Source organism: Plectrocnemia conspersa, unplaced genomic scaffold (genome assembly GCF_051122295.1).
Source record: "Plectrocnemia conspersa isolate PC_06_02 unplaced genomic scaffold, ASM5112229v1 ptg000008l, whole genome shotgun sequence".
Classification (NCBI taxonomy): Eukaryota; Metazoa; Arthropoda; class Insecta; order Trichoptera; family Polycentropodidae; genus Plectrocnemia; species Plectrocnemia conspersa.
The window spans coordinates 26,379,870-26,404,875 of record NW_028277172.1 but is presented as its reverse complement, the minus strand read 5'-3'; the positions used below and the strand labels follow the sequence as shown (position 1 = coordinate 26,404,875).

The window sequence follows — 25,006 nt, the reverse complement described above, 5'->3', positions numbered from 1 at the left end:
TGTATAAGATTACGAGTCACTCAGATTTCGGCTTCGATTATATTATTAACTTTAAAAAAGAGTCAATTGCCTTCATTAAATTGGCTTATTTTTTTATTAAAATAAATAATCTTACTTAATAATATTTCGAATGTTGTAATAGAGAATAATTTATTTCGATAATGGAAACACATTTGATATTCAAGTCGAGGGAATTCACAGGAAAGATCACACACATATCAATTATACGTAGGATCATTGTGAGATTAATGGTCCAAATCCCCTATGGAAATCTGTCTATCTGTTTCGTGTTAGGTTTAACCGTTTTCATATAACACAACAACCTCGTAAATAACACGACGTCAATCAGGATTTATGCCCATTTCCCAATAATAACCGTTTACCTTATGTACATACATATGTATATGTCAATAGCATATTATATATGTTGTTATTTATACTACTAGTAATTTTATAGGAAATAACTCAATATATTTTTTCTGCAAATATATACTAATATAATTAACATGAATTTTCTTGTCATTATTGTTTATTTTTTATATTTTAAAGAACTGCTTCAAATTGTATTTTATTTATTGTATATTGCAAAGTCATTATTAAAATATTTTTATTGCGCATTTTAAATTAATAATTACTGTTTTATTTGATTAAATTATTATTGCCTTCAATAGTTGTACAGCGTAATTTAAATATCATACACAGTTAAAATGATCATACTTAAATAATTTAGTATATAATAAAAATTATATACTAAATTATTAATTATTTGATTCAGACATTTTTTTATAATTTAAAGGGCAATCTAACTGGCATTTTAAATAAACGTGCCTTAAAAGTAAGACCACACACACTATTTTTATAGCAAGGAAAGAAATATTTCGTGATCAAAAATTGCGCTAATAATTACAAATATTTAACGGACCGCTGAAAAAACTACTCTTTGCTTGGAAAGGACATGCGCTACTACCCTGCATAAAATACTATTGTTCTTTTACGTTTTGTTTACTAACCGCCAAAGTGTTCATCTCGACTTTTTATTTTGAAGTATAAATACATTTCGTTGGTGTTAGGTCCTAAATACGATGCAATTAGCTCACAAACATCCTCATCTGCAATTCTTCAGAGTTGATTTGAACTAGCAATTTAAAATAATTGATTACACAGCAGCGGAGGTCAGTTAGGAGAACGCATGAACACCAAATAAATCAGCGAAACGCTTGCAAGAACACATCACGACAATCCTAGCCGCTCTACAGCCGACAAGAATACAACTCGACACGCCAGCATAGACTCATAGACTTACAAAACCACTCTGTAAAACCCTGCTGCATGATAGCGGCATCTATATTTTTTTATATATGTGTTTTTTATATATATATATATATTAATACATTAAACAGTTACTAGCTTTTTTGCTTTCTATTTGGCTGCAAAGTAACACTCCTTCCTCAAAACCCGAAACGCTAATTTACATATGATGCAATGCTTATTGTTAATAGTTGCCAAATTAAATTTTTAATTCTAAAGAATATGATTACAAATATTCAATTTTAAATTAATTTTCCTTAAGATAGTTAACCAGAGAAAACCATTAAATTGAAATTGCTTCGATAATTGCGTCATTTGCGCAATCTAGGATCAATTTGTCGGGTAATCGACCGCAGGTCACTTTGGTGTGTTGAAACTGGTATTACAAAAGGATTTTCCCTGAAAATGGATTATAAACATTATCGTGTTCTGTTTTAGGGCGTTTATATACAACCAATCAAACTTGGGTTCAACCTGTACACGTGTATGCTAAATTAGCTTCGATTATTTACCGTAATATTAATTAAATTCACTTAATTCAAAGGACTTGTATCTTGGCCACCTGTTGTTATTATATTCAGGCGTTTATAATTAAAAATAATATTGGTTTATTTAAGTTTTATTAAAATGCTAGATTTTTTTGGTTATATCCCAAATTAAAATTACAGCTTGTATTTTAAAAAGTTTTATTTAAAAACATTATAATTAAAAATATCAAGTATTTATAACATACTTTATTAACAACACAATCTTTAGGTTCAATGTGACAAATTATGGTTCGGTAAAAAAATATTATTACACTTAAAATAACTAGCCGCTTAATTGATTTTTTATTATATTAAAAAATATATAATCTCCTAATTATTTTTTTTGTAGTAACGCCATCTGTGAATTGTGTTTTAAATACCATATAACATTAGTTTAATAAATTTAGTATTTATTTTGATTTTTCTGCTTATTTTTTAAAAATATTTTTATTTATAAAATTACTTCTAGCACTACTTAATAAATAACATATAATTACACAGCATACGTTTTTTATATTATTTCTATTTAATTTAAATATAAACCGATAGATTGTCTAAATTATTAACATTAATTTACCTGAAAAATATCTTTTCAACTCAAATCTTATTCTTAGTAAGTAATCTTAATGCGTGTTAAAAGGTTAATCATCCACAAAAACATTTTTTAACTTGCCTTAGAAGGTTGATTTGATATTCAATTAAACGCAATTTCATTTACATATACACTTTTTACCCACTTAAAATAATCTAATATATCTTTATCTAATTTCCAGGTCCATCCGGGATGTATCTCGCCATGTTACTTTATCGTAAGTGTAATTTCATTTAGCCATAATGTTTTATGTAAGGCAATATTGGATTTTTAATGCGGATTGATTGCATTACTCCGACATCCATTATCCCAGTGTCAGTGTAATGGGCCTTTGCGTGCTCAATAATAAAATGCTTTAGGGGGTGTAATAAAATGTACGTGAAAATGAATACGAAGAAAACATTCGGAAGATATATACGTTATGTTATGCCGTCGGGATTATGCGCATGTGTGAGTGTACTGTGAGATATCGGTCCTAGATTAGTAAGTACTCTTAGGGGTACTGAGATTTATTTGTAGGTCGTGAAATGTGGTCACACAAGATCGTTCTAGGGTTGGGATTGGAAAAAATACCAGATGCGTAATGGAAATGTGAAAGGGTATAAACTGGGACGATAGCGAGTCATAAAATGAAATAGGTTAACAATCGATCAAAAAGTTTTTTATTTTTTTATGAATGTTTAAAAATGATATATTAAAAAAACATTTGCGTTTGTTAGAACTGAGATAAATCTGTATCTTAAGATATATAGCTCTTAAAAAATAATGAGTCGTTTGTAAAATACACGTGTATGTAAAATCACTCGATCTTTTACATAACCTAAATTATTAAATATTGTCTATGCTTTTAACAAAAATATTATTATCGTACTGTGTGTTAAAAATTATAACCTCAAACTAAATAATACATTTTGAACATGTTATTCCACATTCATACTCTCGTGATGTGAACATATAATTTTTTCGCTTATCGTTTCTCGTCGAACAATAGCTTCAAAATTGTAGCGAGCTTCACAAAAGGCTAATTCTCAGGCTGTGCTATATTACAGCAATTACTTTCTTTGTCATGACACACCCCTGACACTGACAATAACACGGAAAAACATACATAAAAACACCTAGCTGAGTTACATATATTTCGGTATTTTTTCTTTGTGTTGCGTACCCCTGACATATCGTAAGATTTTTTTAGCGTGACTAAAAAATATCAGAAAATATTTTATACATTAAACTAAAATTATTTTTATTATATGTTATCTTGCCAAATGCCTTTTAAATATCTAATTGAAGCACACGGCTGAAATATCCTTGAGCTTTTTAAGAAACGTAAGGATATTGATAATACTACATGTTTATTATTAGTTTTAATTATAACGTGCCATAGCTAAAAATATTATTATAAAAAAAATTATATATTAATATTAAAAATATTATTTATTAAATAAAGGAAAATCATTTAATATATATTTATATATATATATATATATTTTTAATTATGCTTTTTTTTAATAAAATAATATACTCATCATAAGCAATGTTTTTTTAAAGTTGCTTATAGCAAAAATAAATAGCAAAAAGTTCAAAAAACTAAATAATCTCTCCGTCTTAAAAAAATCACTTTGACCCTTTTTAATTAATTTCATTAATTTATATTATAAAATTTTCATTGAAAAATCATTATGGCGATTATTGGATATGGTTTAAAAGTGTAATTTCAATTTAAATATTATTTATTACAGAAAAGCAATAATATCTTATGACAAAGCCATAAAGTTTTTTCTTGCTTTTGTATATTAATTATAATTTTTGATACAATTAAAAAATATAATATTAATACAGTAATAATAAATAATATCAATTGGTAAATTCGGTAGATATTAAGATATTATTCTTAGCATAAATTTATTATTTCGATAAAATTAAATTATAATAAAAATTTAGTTTGAAGTGATTTAGTCAACCACTTTTTTTTTAATTTACGTATATTTGATTTTTTTAATAGTTTTATTTCCAATTTTTTTTTCTAAAATTTTCTATATGAATTAAATATGTAATAAGCTTATGCAGTAAATAAAATTATAGTATTAGCTTTGTTTTTGCACATTATTTTTTATGTATAATAATAAATAATTTTACAGTATAATAAATTATTTTTAAAAGGTAATCTGTAACATAATAAAAAAACTAGTACATAAAAGAATAACATTTTTTAGCTGGTTATGTGATCTTTGCGATTTAAGTTAAAATTATATATAAAAAAAGATTACCAATAAATAAAAAAAATACCGATATCTACAACAAATTCCAAATCAGAGTGACATTAAACAATAATTAGAAAAGAAATAACAATTTTAACTTACTAATGCTATTTTTAACTAATTGTAATAAATGCTTATAAGTCTACAAAAAAATTGGTTACAGTGATTTCTAGTTTGTTAATCAGTATAATTAGATTTTACTTATATAATTAAAATTAAAAATTTATTTGCAAATTAAAATAGTGTTATATTTTTTTTAAATTAAATAAATAAATATGTATGTTTTTAATTAAGAACATAGAAATTATTTTATGTATTTCCTTATTAATTTAATAAATTAGGTGATTTTCATAGATTTTTACTTTATTCTTAATTTTTTATAATCTTATATATTTAATTAAAATCTAAAAAGCTTTTGATATCCATGCAAAATAAAATGTTTGCGCTTTTGCTACCTGCCTTATTGATTCAAGTTGTAAAGTAATAAAAAAAATCAGCGACCTTTACAAATGATTTTTAGATGCAGCAAGGTCTAAAAAATATGTCGAATGCTTTCAACATCCCAATCCAATTATTTAAATTTTTGGTGGTTCATTTTTGCCAATTACAATAGCAATGTTTAATTTTAAAAATTATCACAATAACATTCGACTGAAAAGAATTCAAGTATAGCATCCTATTTTTATTTTAACTTATAACTGATGCAAAGAGCACTAAAATTAACACGCCAATTAAATGAAACACTGTTCATTTAATTGGCGGTAAACAACTGACGAGAATCCTAATACTAACATATAAAACATATATTTTGACCCATATAAGGGTCAATTATGATGTTGAAATTATCGTCAGCAAAAAAATATCATTAAATCACAAACATAGCAAACATTTTCGGTGACCGAAATCGTGATAATATATTTTTTATAACAATATCGCAATATCTCAAGATTACTTTATCGACAGTATTATTGGCAAAATTAGCAATATCTCAAGATTACTTTATCGGCAGAAATTTACCAGAGCATATTGCCAATATACTGTTGTCAAGCTAGGTCAAAACGAAATAAAAAAACGTTTTTTATGTGATAAAATAGTTCTTAAAATAATAATTTGCAATTATAAGTTTATTAAAAAATATGTTAGCTTCGTATAAACGTTAAACTTTAACTTTAAATTTAAAATAAATTGTTTTAATTAATTTTTGCTGACATTAATTATTAAAATATTAAGCTGCTAGATAATACTTATTTGCATTATAATAAATAGGAGTATTATGCATAAGTATGTAGCAAAAAAGTTATGCAAAAAAATACAGCTAGTAAAAATGTGACAAAAACTTAAACAAATTAAAAGCATCGCTTTATCTTACATACCATCAAATATAACCTTTGTGACAAACACTTGGTGTGAGGTTGAAAAATAACGAAATAATATGAAACATAATTAGTTTAAATTTAGATAAATAATATAAGCTTCATTGCTTAAATTGCTATAATATATTTTTCATTAGTAAAAAAGACTTGTAGTATTTCTATAATAAAAACAAAGTGAACTAGTAAATCATATTAATTTTTGGTTTTAAGCTAGATTATTTACAAAATGGAGTTTTAATAAATTAAGTGTACAAATACTTATAAAGCACCTTAATAGAGTGTTTTGTTTAGATAAATTATATAACATGGAAGTAATAAAACTAGAATAGAAAACCAGAATAAAGTGCTTACATTCCTTAAACAATTAAGGTATTCTTATTCATGAAATAAAATTTATAGCCTTTGAGATAATGTCAGTTCACGAGACAATTAACTGCATTATATACATTATAAAATATTTTTACTACCTTATTTGAACTTAAATAAAATATAATTTAAATCTGTTTTTCACTATAAAACAATTAAAAAAAATGTTTTTAATAATTTTTTAATGATACATAAATATTGCCCTCTACATTAAAATTATTACATATTTTAAGAATGAAGTAATATAATTGAATTATTTTTATTATTCTACTACTTGAACTAATTAATATGTATAGGTATATTATATTTTTTCAAGTCAGTTCAAACGCAAACCATTAATTATCCAACAATAACATAATATGGACTTGCCCCACTTTCAATATCAACCGCTCATATAATAGATTGTTAATTAAATTTTATATTAAATTTATATTTTATTAAACATTATACAATGGACATTCACATCTTCTGTCATATGACGTTATAACAGTGTGAATGTATAATGAATCTAAATTATTTAATTAGGCAAATATTAGTTTTGCATATTTGATGAAATTGAGCTACGCTTAAATGCTCGCATACATATTAATGATTATACCTGCATAACGAACATTAATAACTAATATCCATACAACACATAATATAATAATACACAGCACATAATCCAACGTATATACATTTTGCTATAAATAAAAACTGCGCTGAAACTTTTTTAATTTAAAATTTCTCAAAGACAGTTTTTTTCATAAATTTATTTTATTTTTACGGTGCAAAGTTGAAAGCCTCTACATTCGTTTTACAATTACGGCATCTTTTGAATCCTAATACAGGACTATTTCACCTCGAGATGAATACTTTACAAGTTTTGTATTTTTTTATTAACTCTTTTCTCGTGGACTTATTTTTATGGTCAAGTTTTATTAGTGAAATTTTAATCAGTATAAAATAATAATACTTAGCTTATCTAATGTTTATTTATACCTTTTTTAAATTGCATATTATTGTATAAGATACATTAGAAAAATCTTATTTAATGTTTAGTTATATATATGTATATAAACATTAACACTATAGATTTTAATATTGTTATTGAAAATTATTTATTTATTATTTTTGTGAATAATATTAAAATAAATATATTGGAGCTTTCCGATTGCTCCTTAAGTTTTGCTAGCAGATCTACGAGAAGTTTTAATTGGAAAGCTCAAGATCTGTAAAAGTGGAGCGCCTCTTTTGTCTGAAAACACAGCTCGTCTCTGAAATTAATCTGCAAAACCAACGGTGCGCCATTTATCATACATAGTTATTATCTGATTGAAATTATTGAAAATTTTCTCTCGCGAGAGCTTTCTTCGGTTAATATAAACACACCCAGGCCGAAGTGACGAATGGTTATGTCAGACTTGACGAATGTGTCGATTGCTGTTGAGTAGTGTTACCATAATGCAACCGGAGGCAGAAAGGGTTGCTGTCGAGATGAAAAGTTGCGCTATACAAAATCAATCAGTCTTGTGATATTGCGAGGGTAAAGATGAAATATTAGATTTCAAAATTAGGCAAATCTAATAATTTCAATTGTAGTATACCGCGTTATCTTTCAAGAGCTCAAATATTTTAATCTTAGCACTAGCAAAAGAAGCAGGGATCATGACTTCTAAGCTGAAAGTAATTTGAGACTTGATATTGTTATCAGTGGAGCTCACAGAAAATCGACACACACTAAATAATTATAATTTGTCGAATTTAAATTAGTCAAGCCGTAATTTGAGACATTAAAAGTTAACTCAGCTTCAAAACAACTTAAATAATAAATGACACAGTCACAAAATCTAAACATCATTTTATTGAAAAAACATACTGCCGAAATATTTACTGCTAATGCATTAGTATCTGACACTACATATTTTTAATAATTTATATGCGTCAACCCTTAACGGTCGCAACAAAAAATATTTAATAAATATGATAGAACATATCTTTTTGTTTCATAAAAAAATAATTTCAGTAAATAAAAAAAATTATTAATGAAATAATAAATTATCATAAAAATATAAATATCAACACTTTTTTTCATGCATTATTGACATTTCTCACAGAAGTACATGTCGCGCCTGAAGAGTTAAAATACAGCGACTAATATATGTCTCATTGCTAACAAGTCGCTAGAGATTTACTAAAGCTTACAGCTTTTAAAATGTGCTACTCTAGCTACTGGCCTAATAAGTTGTGTATACATACAAATTGTATTTATTTTGATTACGCTAGCCGCAATTGCGGCAAGCACATTTAATATTACAGTCCAGTTGTATACACACGTATTTGATGCTTGCTTTTTATTTTATGTAAATTTCTTATTTACTTTCTAAAAGCAAGAAAAATGCCATCCTACGAGCTATAAATATGATATATAAAAGCTACTGTTTCATTTGTATTATTTTAATTTTATGTTTCTTAAAATAATATTTTCTAATTATAAACTTTATTGTTAGCTTAAATTAAAATAGAATTATCATTGTATTTAAATGAGCTGGAATTTTATTTAGTTAAAATAACACAGCGTTGCCATATAACTTAACCGCATAATGACAGCATTACGGAATGTTCATTGAAGGCATCACAAATCAAACAGCTCTCCATGATATAATGCAGTTGCCCAAGTAGACAATTAACCAGACTATATATTATCTCTAATTAGGGCTGAATGAACCCGTCGAATTATCCAAAATGTTTCAATTCGAAATATCTTAGGGGTTAGTTTAGTAATAGAGAAGGGTTTTAGATCAATCTTATACGACCGCTAAATACAGCGTTTCGATACAATAATTAATTAAGCTGTAATAATTAATATACCACAACTATCATTTGATGAAAAATATATATTATGGGTGGAGATGTAGATAGAGGATTTCTGGTCGACCGCCGCAAAGCTGTTTTGCAAAGGAAATGTGCGGTTAAGCTACAAAGACTGTAATATATAAACCGTACAGGAAGGATCAAATTTAAAAGTAATATACGATAATATATTTTTTTAAATTAAATTGTATTATTAGGAATAGGATATAATCCATTAGCTGCTTCCACTCGCTCAATTTGGTTCAGCCAAGCAGTCACTTTGAATCTCTACGACTCAGCATTAATCTATATATTTTATTCAATTAAATGCGACCTTATTTAAACTAAAAATAAACGCTTGTGCTAAACACATATAAGGCACTTTGTTACATAATAAAATAAGATAAAATATATGTTTTAAATAAGCTTACATTTTAAACATAAACAAATTATAAAAGTTTTGTTAAATATAAGGTAAAAGCAGACATTTTACAATAAATTGAATAAAAGAAAGTACCAAGTATTTAAGCGTACAAGTTTCATTCATAAGAGTTATTTTTTTAAGCTCAAAGTAAAAACGAATTTAAGGTAAAAAATAATGTTATCTTGTATTTTTCAAACGCCTACATAAAAAGTTTAACCAAAACACAATTCTTAAACATTAAATATATTTATTTAATCAAGTTAAAACTATTAACTATAAAAAACAAGGATAAATAAATAATGCACTTTCTGCTATAACTAGTTACATTACTAAATTATTATTAAAATACAATGAATGATTTATTACATACTCTATTTTTATATTATTAATGGACGAAGCATAATCGTAAATGGTTACATTAGGGTGAATTTAATTTCATTCGTAAACCATGCATTTTCGTAAACCCTTTAGCGAACGGCTTAAAAGCTTATGGCCAGACGCATGTATAAAAAAGCAGTAAATATGAATCAACAGCACATGTATTATAAGTAAATTTAATTTTGACAAAGTTAACCACGTTTTCAAGCTTGATAAAAAAATATGTAACCCTTAAAATTAATTTTGTAGAACCAATTTAAGGGGTGTTTTTATCTTTAAAATATTGCTTGGACTTTTTCATTAATTATAAGGCAAGATAATATAAATAATATTTTATTTAAATAAATAATAATGCGTTTTAATAATATATTATACTTTTGATTTTACTCAGATTGAGTTTAGAATAAGTAGTTCTATAATCAATTTGTTTTATGTGTATAATATTTTTTTAATCCTCATTTTCTATCTTTTTATTTTTATAACATTAATCTCTGTTCCTTAGATTGGAATATACTATAGATAAAAACATAACTGTGTCTGAATATTTCATTATTAATTTAAAATGTAACTTAACCTTTTATTCTCTATTTTTTACCCATACTCTATCAACCGTTTTAATTTAGAAATACTGTCTTAAATAAATTAAAATGTATATTTTACATAAATTACAATTATTATATTAATTTTTCGTATTAAAAATTAGCACGATTGTCGTAAAAAGGTCCTGCTCTTTGTACGCAATTCCTCGCAAAAAGTTTTGCCTAAATTTTATCTGATTAAGTCTCGTTTTACGCTTCGGGTCCGGATATAATGAGCATTCAAAAACTTTGATTATATTTTATATTATATTTCCTAATTATAACATTATATTTTAAATATTATATTGCATTATCTACACAACAAATTATAGCACACGTAACTTTGAATCGCTCGTAGAAATTCCATTTTAATAAAAACTTAAAAACAGTTAAAATATTAGATTATATTTTTATACATATCATATGCACAGGTTCAATATTTAAAAAAAAATCCTTGTTCTTGGTGGCTAGGAAATGACTTGTTCCAAAGAGTTTCCAAAGAAATATTCAGAAATTTGTTACGTGATACACATTAAAACAATATCTGCGTTGACACAAATGACGAAACAATATACATCCTAACAGTTAAAAATTACCCCAAAATTCAGGAACATATTCTACTGTTACCAAAATAACATAATTCAGTTCTAATGCACCTGCTTTATTGCTTGTAAAGTTCTAATAAGATATGTATATTATAGGCTATAAAAAAAACAAACTCAAGTCATCTAGACCAGTGAACGCCAGGCCTTCCAATTTTTACACAAATACATTTGCGCGTGTTAGAGCCGAATCACAAGAAGAAAGTCATATTTATGTGACTCGTCGATATGAAATTAAAATAAAATAAATATTTTTCGCACTAATTAAATAAAAAAAAATATTTATGTAATATCACAGTAACTGGTTGTCAATTCCTAACGTGTGATTGTGTAAGTCAAGCGTGCGTGTGTTTCGGATAAAAAGTGGAAACTCTGTTGTTTACTGATCTGATTGAAGCAATTGTTTGAGAGGATGGACTTTTATCTCCTCCCTTTTTCTTGATATTATTATCAGCACTCCCATTATAACTTTTTATGTATTACTTCACTTTACATGCGACTTTAAATATACAAAAAAAAAAAAATTCATAAGTTTCTTAAGTATCTGTAAAACTTCACTTCCGAATTTGAATACTGACTAAAAATCAGCATGGATTCAGAAAATTTGCCCAAGACTTAAAGTGGACAATAATTTGTTATGATATAAAAAAAAATTGCCCTTGAAAAAATCTGTAATAAAAAAATTTTGATTAACAATTTCTACGTAAGTTCCTACTATAACATTTATATTTAAAATATTGCATGATTTTTGTAATGGATTAAAAAACTGTTATCATTATATCAATAATCTGAATTTATTATTGATAATATTATAATGTAAATAATAAAATATCAAGAAACATTAGAGTGTAATTTTAAAATGGGCTTTAAATCCAACTTTTTTTATATGGTTTTGTCATTATGATATAATTGATGTTATTAATTCATTTTTACCATAAAATTCACTACATCACTTTTTTATTATCTTATGTTTTAAATTAAATATAATTATCTTATATATATAATACTTTATATATTAAAAATAAAATTTACTATTATACATTATTATTTCATAATTAATTATACAATGTTTAATAATTTATTTTATTGACATTTTTAAATGATCAATAATATAATACGCTTTTACACAATGTATAAATTTATTTAATTTTTATAAAATTTTTAACCTTGAAATATACTTAATTATACGTATAAATTACTTTTGCAATTGAAAAAATAGCCACAAACAGCTTGTTTTTTAATCATAGCATAGTTTAAAAAATTTGATTAAAAATAATTAAATTCATAAAATTAATCAGTTTATTAAATTTGCTTGAAATAAATTTAATCAAAGGTATTAAAATCGTGTTTAATTCAAGCAAAATAATTAAAATATTTTCAGGTATTTTTGAGTCACCTTATACATTATAAGTTTATGTAAATCTAAAGTAACTTTTAAGAAAGCAGGCATAATATTAAATGTAATATTCATATTCATATTAAAGGGCAAATATTAACTGTTATCAATCATATCCTCGTTCGCACTCCATCATCGCGAGTGACACGTATCTTCCATTAAAACTTGACTGTCTTATTTTGGACAGTTTTAGACAGCCGCCTGATTATAACACGAGCCTTTAAAAAAAGTAACATCACACCTTTTTGCCCTTTGCTGGTTCGTCAAGCGTTAAAATCGCAGACTTCTTTTACGACTTTGGTGATGTATAAAAAAATACATGGTTGTGATACGACATGAAAGCTCACGCTTTATGATTCGTTATATATGAAGAAAGCTATTTTTATATACCGAGTGAATAACAGAAAAAAGAAATGTAACATCAAAGAAATACGTAATTGATAAAAATAAAATAAAAAATATATAGATCAATACAAAAAATACGCGTAGTATTATTATTAATAAATAAGTCGAATAATTGATAAATATCATGATAATATTTATTAAACATTCATCACGATATTTATCCAAGAGTAAATCTTATCTGTGATGATAATTATATATACTACATTAAGTTCAGGTATTAAATCAAATTTTTCACTGTCATAAATTATTAATAAAATTAATGAATCGTAACAGTGATTTTGCCATACTTAGTATCTAATTTGGTACCAAAAATTTACATTTCCGTATTTCACATCAGTTACTCTTATATTGTTTATATCTTATATAGTAAGCTATCTATCACAAATATTAATTATGGTAAAGTTTAATTAAAACGTTTGCCATTGTGCGTTTAGCAGTCATTACAATCGTCGATGTTTGCAGACAGTAACGACTCACCTTCATCAAAGTCCACAACGAGAGCAGTTTTGTACTGTATTAGCAAGTTCAAACCGTAATTGAAGGGTTTGGATGAAGGGCCCGTTTACGTCAGATGCTAAAGCTAATTAGAGAACCGCCGTTAATTGAAATCACCGTTCGCCGCTTTCTGTGATATAAACAAATGTGTTTAAAATTTAATTTTGTAGGCCTATGATTGTGAATTGACTGACTGTATTGATTTTAATATTAAGGCACTAATGCGTGAATATTTAAAACATATTATAAGCATAAATATTAAGGGTAGAGCAACGTCTTTAGAATATATATTGCTTGATAATAATAAAAATGTTTATTAGAAAATTATTAGAAAATGTTGGCAAGGACTAATTCTGGTTCTAAATTTATTTAATATTTTAATGATACACAATAAAAAATGGTAACTAAAACAATTTATTATTAAAGTTGCGTATCGCCATAAATATTATTTAATTAATTTATTAAACATAGTAAAAATATACGTTATTCGTATTTGCAAAAATATTGCTTTATTTGCATCATAAGCATATTTATTTTTATTTCAAAATTATTTATTTAGTTACGTATCAACATATTTTATTTTTTCGTTGATAAAATTGGTTTTGAATTATGGAACAATGTCAAGAACATCTGTTATCGTTTTCCATGCGAGCTTATCTTATATAGCCTTAGGCAAAAAATATCAAATAACATACCAAGACATACTTTCGGCGCAAAGTCCATAACAAATAAAATAAAACAACAAAATAAGGCTGGCCCACTCGAGTTACGCAACCTTAATCGTAAACACGGGATCCATTTTCTGACGCGTTAAACTTTCGATACGTTTCGAGATTTAAGCGATAAACTTTGACGTTTCAATATTTTTTTATAGTCTGTCCATAAAAAATGTAAGTTATCAAAGTAATATTAAATTCAAGTATAGTGTTATTGAAATACATTATTGTAAAAAAACCGACGGTGAATATCGTATATATTATTAATATTATTCAACGTTTTCCAAACTGTTTAGACTGTAGATTGTATTTGTATTTTCACAAACCATGGTAATATTTATATTTTATAATTCAAGAAAATATTGAGTACAAGTAATATTAATAACGCTTGGATCAAAAACAAAGTCTGTCTTCGATACTCCAACGCCTAAGGTAAGATATTTTTTTTATAATAATAGAACGAATGTTTTATTCAAGTAAAAGTAAATTTAAAAATTCTATTGATTTATTAAATTTACAATTGAACATAATTTATTACTTTTTTTGCGTCTCACTTTTCGTCTTATATCTAAACTTACAATTTTATTTTGGTGCGTCTATTTGTTATCTAGTTTTTCATTAGCAATTTTTTTGGTAAGAGTTATTTTAATAATAAACATTTTTTTGATTGCTATATAATGATTAATTTTGTAAATAAAATATAAAAAATCGTATAGCTAAATTTTGTATAAAAAAAATTTCTTCACAATCAATATGAAAAACTTAAATTGTTTTATTTAGGTATATAAAGTAAAGTAAGTGACGGAGCATCGCAAAAACTTCACCACACTTTTTATACCTGTAACTTAAATAAATAAATATGTTTGTCTTTGATATTTGAGAAGGCAAACACATTGTTAAATTGCCTTTTATCCAGAACAATTTGACTTTAAAAAATCGTATCTAAAAATGTAGATATCTTACGATTTTGCGGCAGAAAATAACTGAAATATGTGTATATAGAATAAATATTTAACACCATTATGAGGTAAATGAAAGTAAATAATTAATTCTCTTTAAGTTTATAATTACTTAAGTTATTTTACCACAAAAAACAAGTTACTTTTACACGTACAACGTTAAAGAATTAACCGCGCGACTCGTGCAAGGGCAGAAAGTAAAACGTGCTGCTACTTCTGTAGAAAAGCTCCAAGCGAAAAAAATAACAAAAAGCTCCCGAAAGTTGCTTCGTATTGCGACACTTTTTTAATTCACCCTCTCGCTGGAGTATTTTATTTTGCTTCTAAACGTATATTTCAATTTGTCGAGCGTGTGTGGCTTTCGGTGGAAATTAAACGCTGTTTTACGAGCGAAGTGGGAAATTCGATCGAGCGAAAGCTCCCAAAGCGGAGCTTTTTGATATGCCGTATGCATTTAAAATATAAATAAAACGCTTACTCGTTCGTCTAAATACTTAACTAGTCGATTACCGGCAAATTCAATGCGATCCGGTAGCAAATGTGCCGAAATGAAAGCTTCGAATCAAAACCAGCGAATTTCAAAAGCTCGCTCAGGAATTTAATTGAATCAATCTCAATGTTTATTTTTAATAAGTGGACCTGTAATTAACAAAAAAGTGGAACACTAGTACATATACCATTAAATTTTATACACAGATCTGATTCTACTTTTTATATCACTAAAACAAAAATTTATTACAGTAAATTATTGTTATTTTTTAAGTATTACAATGAAGTGATATATGCTTTTTATTTATATGTATAAACACAGATTTGAAGTTTATTATTTTAGGCATTTTATAATGTAACTTTCACACGCTAAAATCCATGTTATATTTATTTTTTATTTTACATTTTTATAACTAATATAGGGACGGAATAACGTAATCCGTAACGTCTCAGACTAGTAACTCTGAGGTTACGGGTTCGAGCCCTGGCAGCGACACTCATTGACAGTGCCATCTTTTAGTTATAAATTACATTACACATAATAATTAATAATTAGTAATATGATGTCACCGATTCCTAGACTTTCAGTCTGGTGATTCATTATATAACGCATTGGGCGCACTCCTGTCGGGTTACAACTTAATTAAAAATAAAAATAATGCTTAGCGATAAAAAATATAGCGAACTATAAATCTATGTACATATTATATACAAGTTAAATACAGTCAATTCAGTATAGCATTTTTAATTTATGATTAACTTTTACGAATCTATCCAAATATTATGAATTTGTAACTAAAAAATTTAAAACTGATATTACGTTTACTAAATCTATATAAATTCAAGAGAGAATTCAATAAAGTGGCACATAAAGTGCATATAGTAAAACTTTAAGATGATTGCTTTATGCGAAAGTCATTTTTTTTGTTTATTATGTTACTTTTGATTTATGTTTTAATTCGCAGTTGGATTTTAGATTTTTTTAAATGCTTTGCAAAACGATCAATATACACTACCGTGTGTGTTTATTGAAATAACAATTCAAGTGCCTAGTATTAAAGCTTATGTTAAATTACTCGAGTTCCCAAGTCCAAACATAGCATCGAAATCGCACTGAATCAACTTGTCTCCGAGGAAATTATACCCAGCGACAATTTTTATATTTTTTAATTAAACTGCAATCGTTGTTATAAATAATACGCGTATATTAATAAATTGTTTAATAAAAAGGTTCAAAATGAAGCATTAATTGTGAATCATTTTTTACTCACGAGTTAAGTAATTAATAAATTAGGTTTTTAAAGGTAAATTACAGAGTTATTTTTGATTATAATTAATATTGTGCAACTATTTAAACGTTTGAAGCACGGAATTTCAGCAAATAAAAAAAACCATGTTGCACAAAAAAATATATTTTTATAAATTTTAACAAATTTTGTTTATTGTAATTAATATAGAAATTAAACTACAAAAAAAAAATTAAACAACTAGTAATTTAATTTATTTGTATAATTAATAACTAGTTTCAATAATAATATAAAATTTAAACCTCTGTTCCAGTAGCAATTTTAATTTTTTGAGGTGGTATAAAAAATATCCCACCATGCAGTTTTAATCAACAAAAAGGTGGGACACTTTTAATCCCGCCATGCCTCAGAGAGTTACATAAAATTATAGTAAACGTCAAGTATTATTTTCTTGTTTACCTTCAAGAAATCTTGTAGTCTTGAAAGCGTGAGAAACTCTGACTTTTAAACGTCGAGTTGAACTAGGGTTGCTTCTAATTTTGAGTTTGGACAAACTCAGTCTAAACTCAATAAGGTATATCTGTAGCATGTGTATAGCCTGTTGTATTGTATTGATTACCAGACATGAAGACATCTTTTATAAATAATAAAGTTTCCAAGTCTGAACACAGCATCAAAATCGCCCCGAACCAACTCGTCTCCGGCGATAATTTTTGTAAATTTATTTTTATTTTGAAATACTTTGATGTTTACTTTATAAATAGATTTCATAATAAATTTCGCATTTTTTTCTATGACATTATTGAAGCATTTTTTTCTCTGACATTTTGTACTCACTAAGTAATAATGACAAGATACTCTAAGAAACCATGTTAATATAGAATAAGATAGATAGCTGCTGGATATAATATAATTATGAAAGCGAAGAAATTAATTATATAAAAGCTACACTATGATGACTTGTAAGCTATATATAATCCTTAAGGCAAGTAAAAGGTAGTAGATTTCAGAAGAAAGGTTTGCCACACATTGTATCATAAGACATAAAAACTGGTTAATTTGCCAAAAAAAATATTTAACAGTATTTAAGACGTTTATGGAAAGACCCAGTTTTATAGCAAAAAGAAACAACAAAAATAAATAGCGTTTTTACAGTGAAGGGTTAAATTAAGAGCAAATTAATTTTAAAACAGAATTCAATTTCACCAAAACACGATGACATGATACTTCCTAATTATTTTACTGGAAAGCTAATACATTATTATTTAGTATTTTTCATTTAATGCTTAACCCAACTTTAATACAATAAAAAAAATATTGTTTACATGCAGTATTTTTATATAACTGTTTGATAATTTTATTTTTACATAAGAATATAAATATTGAAACAACAACATAAAAATCGTAAGATTATAGCTTCATCATATTAAACTTTTTTTCATGAGTTAATTTAAAAAAGCTTAATAATTATATGAATTTTGCTTTTATATGTAACATAAAAGCGTTCGTTCAACTTTGTTATTGTTAGTTTAAAAACGATAATAAAATGATGTATAAATGCAATTCTGTGAAATGAATAGAAGATTTCTCTCGGGAAAATAATGAGCTTAAAAGGTTTCAGAAGTTACGAATTATCTCTTGATCAATTCAACACGTAATATATTGTATACCACAATAATGAAATTTAATACTTATATTAGAAATAATTAGTGGAAAAATAAATGTGCTTTTAATATATTATTAAAAGATTAAATATAAATATACATATATATATTTATGATTTTCTAATATAAATAATCCTGACTGACATGGGTTTTTTTAATATTTTTTACGTTGTTATTTAATTTTTATTTAAAATTATTTGCAAGATTTTTATTTAATTTTAATTTATAATATTTTTTGTATTAACATATTTAATAAGCGCTTAAACAGACATTAAGAAGCATTTAAATATCAATCTCTTCACAAATATATTCATAAGCTAACTCCATATATTTTAATTAATAACCCGCATCTTTCAGTTATATCTATATTAATTTTGTTTCAAAACTAAAACTCAAATGCGACCGCTGGGCTTAGATTACTTTTATAATTAAATTAGGCGGTCGTAAAACTTTATTAGATTTATAGTTTAGGTTTAGATCGGCATTTATGAAAGTTACTTAAAAATATACAATAAAAAATGTACTATAATTCTATTCAGAAAGCTGTCGCTGGCAGAGCTTTGTTTGCACGTGGCATTCTCAAGTTTTCATTAGCAGCTTACTTTGTAATGTTCTTGTACTCGAGTAATCCTCGAACGAATTTATTATGTAGAAACGTTGCAAGAATATTTCTGTAATAAAACAAAATTTGCATCGTGTTTAATTTGCCGAATTATCTTTTTATACTCTTTGACAATCAGTCTTTGTTTTGGATATTGTTATTGCTACATTATATATTTTTTACATTGCTATCTTATAATACAATAGTCCAAGATCGGTTGTGTACTTTTAATCAATTTAAAAAGAGCAGGTTAGATTGAAAACAAATATAAAAATTATAATGATCTCAAAGCTCAATAGCCGGAATCGAATTCTGCCAGTAAATCTCGTCGCTCTCGAACGGAATGTATCCCAAAGGTTTCGCTTCATTCGATTCGCTTTACCGAAAACCAGACGTATACCTCTTGAGATTACGGACAAATAGCTGGGACACAATACCTATGCACTCTTCCTTATACCCTTCAGCTACACGAACCGACCGAGGAATGGGACCGGACGCTTATTTGCGTGGAATTTAATTTGAAGGATCAGAATGGAAGATACCTCCGAAATTGGTTTTGCTCTTCAATGTCCCTTTCAAGAGTTTTATCACACCTCAAAGGGGTCTAAATTTGCTATAAAAACCGCCTCTTGATTACGGACTGACCGATATTTGACCTCCTAATTGTTAAGCAAACAATGTGTTTCTTAACTCGTACTTCAGTAGCTGTGGTTTTGTATGTATTATTTAAAAATGTACTGTTAAATTATAATTTCAATAAATAATGTAGATATTACCAACATTGATATATTATTAATATTTACTTAAAAAATATTTACGTGATGTGATTTCATGTGGCGCAGTTATTTGGGCACTGACCATATAATTTGTATTTGACACCGACCATCGCATTGTTCAAGTATTTCTGGTCCTTTTCTAAAGTGCTTTGACTTAAATAAAAGTTTTTTAGATATGCAATCGTTTGTTTAATACTGACGTGAAAAATCAAAAGTCTCAAGAACACAGATAAATAATTAGTTTTATAAAGTTTTAGCAATTTGATGCAATATTCAGGTTTATCTGATAATTTTAAATTAAACATATCTACAAATTTAAAAACTAAGAATTATTACTTAAATCTATTGTCTTTTGAATGTATACATATAATATTTAAAAAAAAAGTACTTCATTATTAAAAAAAAAATATTTTCGAAAAAGACTAGTTTAAGAAAAGTTTTTAAGAGTTTTTTTAGTTTTGTAGGTTTTTTTGAGTAATTATGAAATTCCGATTTTATTTTGCCGTATTTTTATTTTTTAAAGATCTACTTTATTCTAAAAAAAAGTTCTTAAAAACATGTTTAATTCAAACTGACAGATTAATAAAAAAAAATTAATATAAAAATCGCACTGTTTTTTAAATATTTTTTTAAATGAGTCATAAATTCAAAAATATTTGAATCAATTATAGCTAATAGAATTAATGAATTTTTTAAAAGTATACATTTTTTATCTCATTTACAATATGTATTTAGAAGCAAATCCAATACAAAATACGTTGCTTTTGATTTAATTAATGAAATACAACAACACCTTAATGATAAAAATAAAACTTCAGCAATATTTATAGATTTAAAAAAAGCTTTTGATACAGTAGATCATAACATATTATTAAAGAAATTAAAGCATATTGGAATAGTTGGACCAACACTAAATTTATTAAGAAGCTATTTAAATAATAGACAACAAGTAGTAGTAATAAATGGTATACAAAGTGAATATGAGGTGGTCAAGTGTGGAATTCCACAGGGTTCTATTTTAGGTCCATTACTATTTAATTTGTACATTAATGATTTAACTCTATTTAAACTTACAGGAAGGATTCAACTGTATGCTGATGATACAGTGTTAATATATAACTCTAAAACATATAAAGACATGCAAAACAACATGCAGAATGATTTGATCCATATTAATGAATGGATGAGACTAAACAAATTAACAATTAATGAAAAAAAAACAAATTATATAATATTTAATGATGATTTTAATATTTCTCTTAATGTAAATAACTCTCTAATTACAAAAAGTGATAATATAAGATTCTTAGGTCTGCTGTTAGATAAAAATTTAAATTTTTATAATCATATTGATTATATAATAAAAAAAAATTTACCAATGTCAAAAATTTTATACAGGTTTCAAAATATTTTATCATATAAAACTAGATTAAGCATTTATTTTTCACACATTCATAGTCATCTAACATATATGTCTTGCGTCTGGGGGTTTACAAGTAAATTTAAAATAAAATCACTTCAGGTGATTCAAAATAGTTCCATAAAAAAATTATTGAATTTACCGTTTGATACTCACACAAAAGACATATATATAAAAACAAAAATTTTACCTATAACTATCCTTCCAAAATATGAATTAATAATGATAACAAAAAAAATGTTAGAGGGAAAATCAACTATAAATACTAAATTTAAAATTAGAAAAGAACAACACAAATATGAAATTAGATCTGCATATGATCTACACATCCCTCAACCATTTTCAGTAAAGTTTGGAACAAATTCTTTAAAATATATAGCTTTTAAAACATATAATGATTTACCAATATCAACCAGAAATAACTTTAAAGAAATAAGAAAATATTTTTTTAAAAAAATTCATCGAACTTTAAAAAAAATAAAAAAAATAAATAAAAAAATAAAAATATGTGTATATGTTTATGTTTGTATAATTATATGTATATATGCATATGTATGGATGTATATATATGTGTATGTACATTCTTATAATTTGTTATACTTATTATTTTGATAAGAGTTTAAATACTTTCTAATGTATAAGTTTTTATTTTTCATATTTAACATAAAACTGTAATAAAATGTAACCGTAGAATGAGTAATTTTATACTCATGCGGAATTACGTTAATAAATAAAAAAAAAAAAAAAAAATATAAAAAACTTTAACTTTGGTTCACTTTTTTGACTAATTTATAATACTAAAAAAATATTTTTTAGATACTTTTTATGTAAAAATTAAAGAAAATGCATACATCAACTAATTTAACCTAATACTGCTTAATCACATTATTGCCTTTTTAAATGAATAAAACTTTAAAATACATTTTCAGCAATAATTGAACTTTGGCGTATGTAAGGTGTGAGGTGGCAATCAAATGCAGATTAGGCCGCATGAAATTTATAATAAAGTTATTGAATGTTATAATTGCGATCATTAGACGAGGCGCCGCCGGTCGTCGTACTCTCGTCGTGTTCGCCAGTTGAAGGGTAAGTGTCGCTGTCACGTCAGTGTTGTTATAGTGCATTCATCATCTTCACGTTACTCTCTAGCAATTTATATTTGCGAAATTCAATTAACAAGAGAGATTGAAACATTAACATTAGCGAATGCATTTTTTTACACGTGGTAAGATCGGTGGAGCGAGTGTTTTGATAGCACACAGTGAGTTGCTACAAACGAAAGATTGCTCTATAGCATGCATTAAATGCTGAAACACATATGGTATTGTAACGCGTCGCCAGAAAAATGTTAATTGTTGTCACATCACAAACATCAGTATATACGCCATATTGCTGTTACACTATCAAGAATAAATACTTCGTTATGCAAAATTTTTAAAATTGGTTAATTTAGGAAAACAATTAAAATAATATATAATAATTGAACAAAATGTTTATAACCATAAAAGTTGAGAGTCCGGTATTCATACACTCATTAGCTGCGGTACCTCATGATAGTAAAGGACCGACAGCTAGTATTATTTATATTTATAATTGAGTAATTTTAATAGAAATGATCCTGTTTTTATTTTCATCTTTAATTTTTATATAATCAACCTTATTTTTAATTATTACATAAATATTTAATTTGATAAATATTGACTGTATTAATATGAAATTCAATATTTTATTAAAGTGCTACACAGTCGAAAGACTACTAGCTTTTTATAATTCCGATCTCATATATACAATGAAATTTAAAATTGCTTCAGATCCTTTTGCTGATTGAACTTATTCAAATAGCAACCCCTTAAATTTTCGTCTCTTCTACCTAATAATATTTATTGAAAATACGTGCATGTCATCTATTCAAAACCTTCCATGCAAGTTTATCATATTTTTCCAAGTAGTCGTAGTATATCATATATACGGTTAAATAAAAATGCACCTATATATAGTTTATTATTGCACTGCGCAAGATAAACATCGAAGCGGAGAATACCAGTGTATTTTATGAATTCCAAAGGGAACATCGTACGTATTTGCTGATCGAAAATCTATTAAAGTGAGTCACCGTTATGAGCTTACTCTTTATGTATCGGTATAGTAAGAACGACGATTGAAAATTGAATTTTTAACCCTTTCGAAAGCCGGAGTGGGATTAAAGTTAATCGGTTTTAACGTTCTTTCAGTTAGGGTCGTTTAAATAAATTGTTTGGGTGAAGTTTAAATTTAAAAAAATTAATCTTAAGTACTTGAGTACTCAAGTTTTTTTTTATTTTTAAAAGCGCTAACTTCAACACTATTAAAATTTGTATATGTATTATAGTATGTACACCTTGATATAAAAAAAAAATTAAAATCACAATTATTTTTATTAATTAAAGACATATAAAAACATTTTATTTTATAAGAAATAATACGTAAATAATTTCCTTTTACACTATCAAAAAATATTTTATTTGATATAAAAATAATTTAAAAAAAATATGTATCAGTTACTATTCAATTAAAGTGTTAACATCCCATAACATAAAATGAATCAATATTTCCGTTACATGGTACAAACAACCGAGAAAAACTTTCCAATCTTTTCTCAGTAAATATTTACCAATATACAACATACAATGTCATTAATTCGAATTCCATTTTATTTTATTGAAATAATATGTAAGGACCATATTTTTAATATTGTCACAATGACAATAAAATATATTCAATGTTATTAAACAAGTAATATTAATATAAACATATGTAAATTTAATATAAGGTCAACATAGGAAATGAAGAACTAAATTTGTATGTAAATTTAATTTTTATTTGCAACCCTTTATTATCTAATGGTTTTCCAATAATTAAACTGGCAACATATTGAAGATCTCTACTATGTAATAAAAATTTATATCCTGCATATATAAATTGTTTTCAATAAAGAGTTAATTATATATTAATGCATACTTTGCATATAGCTTTTTTTATATTGCTGTAAAATAGTTAAGTATAAGTATATTATAAATATTATGATATTATTTTACTAAATAATATCTTGTATAATATAGTCATGAAAAATGCATGAAAAAGATATTGAAAGTACTAGAGAAAAAAGTATACATGTTCTGACCCACTTTATACATATATTAATTTTTTTTATTTCCATAATAAATATCCCTATATACGACCAGAGCACTTATGTATTGCTTATGAATTTTTAAAGAATATCGCTCGTCTGCGTGAAATTTTATATATAGAAAATGTATGTGATATCGAGGACTGACTGCTTGAATTTAATATAATATAAAACTTGATACGTCGATTATTATGTTACATACATATTTTTACGAAAACACTGCATTACAATTTTTTTCACAAATATACACATACATAGTTGAATAAAGTATAACATGAACCATCTTAAACGAATATAAAAAAAAGAAACAACTAGTTTCCTTGTACTTAAATATCAGTTAAAGTTGCGCAAATCTTAAACTGTTTAAATGATGAACGTTAGGCAAAACGTAGTTCCTTAAAAAAATAGTAACAGACAACAACATGTTTACCTTA

The 25,006-nt window shown here is 25.7% G+C and overlaps 2 protein-coding genes across 3 annotated transcripts in view; one reads left to right on the top strand and one right to left on the bottom strand.

Annotated features, from left to right (window-relative positions):
• The window catches only part of LOC148233578 (uncharacterized), a 243,616-nt gene that overhangs the window by 118,409 nt on the left and 100,201 nt on the right, over positions 1-25,006 (bottom strand). The gene's annotated exons all lie outside the window — the stretch shown is intronic.
• Positions 2,626-25,006, top strand: part of Oct-TyrR (Octopamine-Tyramine receptor) — a 145,836-nt gene continuing 123,455 nt past the window's right edge. Inside the window, exon 1 of the mRNA XM_088191073.1 lies at positions 2,626-2,644. The gene's annotated coding sequence lies outside the window, so the exon portion shown is untranslated. The remainder of the gene's footprint in view (positions 2,645-25,006) is intronic.